We start from the raw sequence: 7,642 nt of genomic DNA on the forward strand, positions 1-7,642 counted from the left end.
GATTGGCTGGCTAGAGTTTGACATTATTGTCGTGCGACGGTGGTGATCAGTTGATCCCCTAGGTCATACCTATAGGGCAACACTCTTAATTGATCATTTAATTGATCGTATAACGTTACGAGTCAATTAAAATATTTAAAATTGACGGAAGATTTTGGAAGTATTATTTACGTATCTCATTGAAATTTGATTAAATGAGATACGGTCTGAGTAACCGAATTTTTTCATTACTCAGATGAAATTATTGTTTAAGGAAACAATTGAAATTGAATGAATTATTATAAATACAAGTTATTGTGATTTATAAATTGGTAAAATATTTTGGTACAAGTAATTATGAATTGCTAAGTCGATTTTTGTGTATGACGTATTTTTATTAATACGTTGATTTTTAATATGTTAAAAATACATAACAAATTTATGTTACATATGACATGTGACATAAGATAAATTGACATTTTGACAAAGATAATATGGAGTCCATATTATCTATGTGTGCCGAAAATTAAGAGGAGGATTAGGCTTAAATTAAGTTGATTTTGTTAGTGGTAAGCACAATGATTACCTACTAAACTAGCCATGCAACCCTAATGCTCATTGTGAAGAACAACTCTAGCATGCATTGGCTCCCTTTGCCCCCCTCTTCCACCCGGTTTTTTGAGATGAAAAACCACTTTGGTTTTTCATCTTATTTTACCTAATCTACACTAAAATGTAGTTAGTGTATTATTCATTATTCATTCATCTAAAATTTGAGTTTTAGAAAGATAAAAACTCTTCTTTCTCTTCCTTCTCTCTAACCGAAAAATAGAGAGTTCCATAATATTTTTGGGTCAATTTTTCCTACAAATTTAATATTGTCTAGTATTCATAATATTAATTTTAATTATGAGTGTGCTTTGGGTATTAAGCTTTGGGAGAGATCCTACACTTGGATCTTTGTTCTTCCACTAAGGAAAGCACAAGAACAAGAGAGAAAGAAGATCTCTCTTGTGCCCATATAAACCAATATTCCAATGTAAGATAAAGATTTCTTCTTTATATTTTTTATAAGTTTGCATGCATAAGATCACCATTAATTTTATGACAAATTAAAATATAACATATAGGAATATGTTAAGTATATAGATCTACTTTTCCTTCAATGATAATTATCTTGATCAAAGTATAAAATTAAAAAAATAACAAAAATGCAATACAAGAATTGAAATGCAAGTTAGGGAGTTAGAAATATTTACAAATGGTGGTTTAGGGAGGACTCCACCAAACTCTCATTCTTGATGAGATGTCAAGGGGGCATGTTCAAAGTGTTGTTGATGTTGCTCAACACCTTGAAAAAGTAATCAAACGCTTGTTCATTATCATGATAGAGGTCTTCAATAGACCTTGGCCGTTGTTGTCGGTCTTGATCGATGGCATTACCAATGTAGGGATTATAAGTCCCTTCAAATTCGTCGTCCCAAAGACCACATACTTCATTAAGTTGATCATTGAAAATCTCTTGATTTGATGGAGACAACTTTCCCATTTCCTTTTCTTGGCCAATGAGGCCATCTTCTTCATTGCTTGTCTTTGATGAGCCTTGCAAGCTCTCTTTGTCACAATTCACTTGCTCTTTGAATGGAGCATCTTCAATTTTCTTCTTCCATTGGAGTTCCGACTTCTTCCTTTCATCCTTCCGACTATAATGATCGATCAAAAAACACGGTTCATGTAAACGAGGAGCTCTCATAGTCTTGTCAAGATTAAAAGTTATACTCTCATCTCCCACTTCTAGAGTGAGCTCACCATGTTTTACATCAATCACCGCACCCGCGGTGTGTAAGAAGGGTCTTCCTAGAATTTTTGGAATGTTGGAATCTTCCTCCATATCAACAATGACAAAGTCCACCGGGATGAAAAACTTCCCAATTCGTACGGAGACATCTTCCCATATCCCTAATGGTGTCTTCGTCGATCTATCGGCCATTTGGAGTGTGATATTGGTGCATTTAAGCTCTCCCATCCCCAACCTTTTACTCACCGAGTACGGCATAACACTCACACAAGCCCCTAGATCACATAAGGCTTTGTTGATTGTGGTGTCGCCAATGGTATACGGTATTGAGAAGCTTCCCGGATCTTTTAGTTTTGGAGGTGAACTCCCTTGAAGTATTGCACTACTCACCTTAGTGAAGGCGATAGTCTCAAGTTTCCGGATCGACTTCTTCTTTGTGAGGATGTCTTTCATGTATTTCGCATAGGCCGGCACGTGATTGATTAATCCCGTGAAAGGAATTAAGACTTCCAAATTCTTCACAATTTCCAGAAACTTTCCAAGTTGGTCATCAAACTTGGGCTTGGCTTGACGACTTGGAAAAGGAAGTCTAATCACAATGGGCTCCTTCTCCTTGGCCTTGTCTTCATTTTTCTTTGAAATCTCTTCTTTTGATGATTCTCCATCTTTGGAGTTTTGCACAATTTCTTCCTTATCACTAGCTTCCACAACTTCATCCTTAACTTGCTTCTTCGGTGCTTCATACCTTGTACCACTTCTCAAGTGAATGGCACTAACCGTTTCATGTCTTGGGGGATTACTTTGAGGTGGTAATTGCCCCTTTTGTCTTTGTGAGCTTGAAGATGCTAGTTGAGTCAATTGTGTTTCCAACATCTTGGTGTGAGCTAGAATGTTGTTGATGGTGGTTTCCTTTGCTTGACTATCTTTTTGCATTTGAGTGAAAAACTCTTGTTGATTCTTTTGCATTTGGAGGACCGCTTTTTGAACATCAAAACCTTGGTCATTTTGGTGATTGTATGGATTTTGGTTTTGGTAACCTTGGTTTTGGTTGAAAAAGGGTCTTTGATTTTGGTTTCTCATGGGAGGTGGGGTGTATGTTGTTTGAGGGTTTTGAACATTTTGGCTTTTGTATGAGATATTTGGATGAAACTTGGTGTTTTCATTGTAATAGTTGGAATAAGGGGTACCACTCTTGTATGCTTGGAAAGCATTCACTTGTTCATTTGTTCCCCTACATTCACTTTGGTCATGTCCCAAAGTTCCACAATTCTCACATATACCACTTGGGATTGATGAGGATGCCGTCATGGCATTAACATGATGTTTTGTTGATTTTGAGGCTTCTTCAACGCTAGCCATAGCTTGTTCAAACTTCAAATTGATTGTGTCAATGTGAGCACTAAGTTGAGCACCCAATTGAGTAACGGAGTCCACTTTATGCCTTCCTCCTCTAGTAGCCTTGCGAGGTCTACTATATTGTGAGTTATGGACCGCCATTTCCTCAATCTTGTTCCATGTTTGATTGTCATCAACTTCGGTGAACATTCCATTTGATCCCATGTTGAGAATGTTCCTTGAATCTTCATATAAACCGTTCCAAAATTGTTGTACCAAGAACCACTCGCTAAGTCCATGGTGAGGACATGAACGACAAATTCCCTTGAACCGCTCCCAAGCTTCATACAAAGATTCTTCATCCCTTTGCTTAAAACCCGTATTTTGAGCTCTTGGCATGTTAGTCTTTTCCGGTGGGTAGAACTTTTTGTAGAAAGCTAGAGCCAACTTCTTCCAAGAATCTATTCCGAGAGTGGCCTTATCAAGGCCCTTCAACCATTGTTTCGCGGTGCCGATTAGAGAAAAAGGAAATAAGACCCATCAAATTTGGTCTTGAGTTACACCGGTTTGAGAAATCGCATCACAATAGTCACAAAAGGTTTCCATATGAGAATGAGGGTCTTCACTAGGCATCCCCCCAAATTGGCTCCTTTCGACTAGTTGGATAAAGGCGGATTTGGCAATAAAATTTCAGGTCAAATGTTATGGTGTGGGAGTACCATTGGGTAGGTTCTCCTCGGTGGGTACGGAATGTGATGAAAATTTAGGCATTGTAGGTTGATTTTGTGGGGTATCTTGTGTTGGGTTCTCCTCACCTTCTCTTGCAAAAGGGTTGATGAACTCAATAGTTGGTTGAATATCCACTACCTCACTAATACCTCTCAAATTCCTCCTAGCAAATCTCCTATTGTTTGTCAAGGTTCTTTCAATTTCACGGTCAAAAGGTAACAAATCACCTTGTGACCTTCTAGACATGCAAAATATCAAACAACTCGAAAACAATTAGAACAAACCTTGAGGAGTTTTTACTTCCCCAAGGCAAAGAAAGACACAACCAATAACTATACAAGAAAATCTAAATCAAGTTAACACCGTCCCCGGCAACGGCGCCATTTTTGATCGATCTGTTTCGTGTTCACAATTTAATAGATGTTGTCGTTGGGTCACGTCCGAATCAAAACACAATTTATAGCTTCACAAACAACTCTACAATTAGTAAAGAGGCAAGTAAAGGTCGGATCCCAAGGGACAGAAATTGAGATGAGATTTCTATTGAAACTAGTGGTGTCTTAGGGGTGTCACAATTTGGGTTGAGGTAGAAGGTCACTAACTAAATAGCAATGAAAGTAAATAAGCAAGATGAATTAAAAGGGTTGAAAACAATTGATAAAAAGCACTAGGGTGTCATGGGGTCATAGGGGAATCATGGGAATTGATCATACAAACATGTTCTCAAATTATAAGCAAGCAATTATTGTTGTGATGGATTAAGTTGGGTTATATCTTACAATCCTAGGAAAGTTTGGGTCTCGGAGCCGAATCGATTAGATTGTACAACACCTACAAGTCGACTTAGTCTTCCCTACTCAACAACATGCATGGTCTAATGAGACTCGAGTTGGTTTATGTCTTACAAGTCTCATTGAAAAGATAGGTGATGGGTAAAAAATGCAAGGATTCATAGGCTCACATTTCATCAAACATAACATGTGCATGAGTTGAGATCAAAACAAGCAAGCAAATAAACCATGAAAGCATATTAATTTAAGCATGAATCATTCCCCATGTTGGTTTCCCCTAATTACCCATTAACTCTAGCTAGGTCACTACTCACTCATTATCATGTTGATCATGCTAGCAAGGTTGTCAATCATACCAACAAAAGGAAACATGATGAATAAATGAAAGTAATTAACAATAATTAAAAAGGGATTAAGAGAATTATACCTACTAATGATTCCAATAATAAAGCAAAGAATAAAAGAAGTACTTGATGCTTGATTGAGAGGTTGTCAATCTCCCAATAATAACCCAAATAATCTTCAATTACCCAAAATAAAGGATGAACAAAAGAGAGATTAAGGAAATAAAACTTGTATTAGAACTTGATTAATTGTTGATTACAATAATAAAGAGAGATTTGATTGGTATTAACTACTCTAAAATATTGATAAAAAGAACATGCTCTTCTAATTAGACTAATGGGGTATTTATAGTGGAAATTAGGTGGATGCATTAGGGTTAACTAAGGGCTAAACTAGTAATTACACTTTTTAGATTGAGCAGGGAGAAGCCGGTATTTTTCGAAGGAAGGGCTTCTTTCTTTCTAGCTTGGAGAAGACGAAATTTTATTGAGATCTTTGGAATCCGTGCGTATTGGAGTCGGGGCGGGCGGATTCAGGCAGGGGAAGACGAGCGTCTTCAGAGGAATCCGGGCGGATTCTGTGGCTGCTGTCCGGGCGTCTTTGAAGGAAGACGCACGGATTGTGCTTGAGGAGGACGGGCGGATTCAAGACAATCCGCTCGGATTGTAGCTCAGCACGGTTTCTTCTTCTTTTCTTCCCTTTTCTTCATAAAATCCTTGGGGATTTCCTTGGTGATGCAAGGATCCTTTTCTCAACATTGCTCATCTACTATCATATGTACAAAGGCGTTCTAATCTTGTCTCTAATTGATGCTTGGTCATTGAATTCAATCAATTTAGTCTCGTTTTGCCATGAAAATGCAAGATTTGCACTCCTTTCTTACCAAGGGATCAAAATCTCAAAGAATATGCAAAACAAAGAACTAAAGACAATAAATGACCCAAATATGCACTAAAAATCATGGGAACAAGGCTAATTCGGGGGCTAAATATGCGCTAATTATGGTCACATCACCTGTCTCGAGCACTTATGTGGCACCATCCAGGATGGAAACAGATCAGGTAATCCTAGACCTTGAGTATCCTGACAGGTATGTTCTAGTAGGGTCTGATGCCCAAGACTATGTCAGGCCAGAACTGGTAAAATTTCTTAAGAATAAATCATCTTGGTTTGCTTGGTCTCGTTTTGATATGACTGGAATTAGTGCTGATGTAATTACACATAAACTTAACATTGATCAATCTTTTGAGCCTGTGCAACAGAAAAGACGAAAATGTGCACCTGAAAGAAATGCGATAATTAACAAGGAAGTGGAAAAACTTCTGGATATGGGAATGATCAGGGAAGTAATGTACCCTAAATGGTTAGCTAACGTGGTTGTTGTGCAGAAAAAGAATGGTAAATGGAGAGTTTGTGTAGATTACACTGACCTGAATAAAGCCTGCCCTAAGGATCCATTTCCCCTGCCACATATTGATGCCATGGTGGATGCCACAGCAAGGCATGAGATGCTGCCATTCATGGATGCCTCCAGTGGATTCAATCAAATAAAAATGCACCCTGCTGACCAGGAGAGTACTGCATTCATTACAGAACGAGGCATATACTGTTACACAGCCATGCCTTTCGGCCTGAAGAATGCAGAGGCAACGTACCAGCGCTTGGTCAACATGATGTTGAAGGATCAAATAGGTGATATCATGGAAGTCTATATAGACGACATGGTAGTAAAATCTAAGAATGCAGAAGATCATGTCAAGCACTTGGAAATAGCATTTCAGATATTGGAGAAATACAACATGAAACTCAACCCTGCAAAGTGCCACTTTGGAGTCTTTGCAGGTAAGTTCCTTGGATACATGGTGACAAAAAGAGGCATAGAGGCCAGCCCTGAACAGATAAAGGCTATCCTGGAACTTCAGTCACCCAAGTCTGTCAAGGATATTCAGAAATTGACAGGTCGGGTAGCTGCCCTGTGTTGGGAAATGTGTCCTCAACAATAGTGCGATCACATGATTTAAATATCATTATTAAATCTCATTACAAGAATACGGAAGGGATGATACATAATATATATATAGTCAACTGGTCCACACATATCGGTAATGATTGGCTGGCTAGAGTTTGACATTACTGTCGTGCGACGGTGGTGATCAGTTGATCCCTTGAGGTCACACCTAAAGGACGATTCCCTTAATTGAAAAGGTTAATTAATTGTATACCGATACAGATTAATTAATTCCTTAAAATTGAACAAATTATTATAAAAGAGAGAATAATGACATCTTATTATAATGTGATTAAATGAGATTTCATTTAGTAATTTAAGAAGTTATATTACTAAAATTAATCGGTGTTTGCGAAACACGCGAGATGAGAATGATAAGTTAGTTATAATTACAAGATATTGTGAATTATACTAACTAGTAATTAAATGACCATTTTATGAGAAAGTAATTTTATATTACTAGTCAATTTGTTAAATATGATTTATTTAATTTATAAATGATATTTAATTTGTTAAATATGCATTTTAAATTAAAACAAGACATAAGACATGTCACATGTCACATGACATACAATTGTACAATTGACAAAAATAAAATGGACTCAATATTACAAGGAAAACCGTTTTATATGTAGTGAGTGGGTGTTGATGGTTTTT

General features: G+C 37.3%; 1 non-coding gene across 1 annotated transcript; it reads left to right on the forward strand.

The window, feature by feature from the left end:
• The first annotated feature begins 3,404 nt into the window (after nucleotides 1–3,404).
• On the forward strand, nucleotides 3,405–3,511 carry LOC141624710 (small nucleolar RNA R71). Its single transcript, XR_012534516.1, has one exon. It is a non-coding gene; the product is annotated as a small nucleolar RNA R71 (small nucleolar RNA).
• The last annotated feature ends 4,131 nt before the right edge of the window (nucleotides 3,512–7,642 follow it).

Source organism: Silene latifolia, chromosome X, assembly GCF_048544455.1.
Source record: "Silene latifolia isolate original U9 population chromosome X, ASM4854445v1, whole genome shotgun sequence".
Classification (NCBI taxonomy): domain Eukaryota; kingdom Viridiplantae; phylum Streptophyta; class Magnoliopsida; order Caryophyllales; family Caryophyllaceae; genus Silene; species Silene latifolia.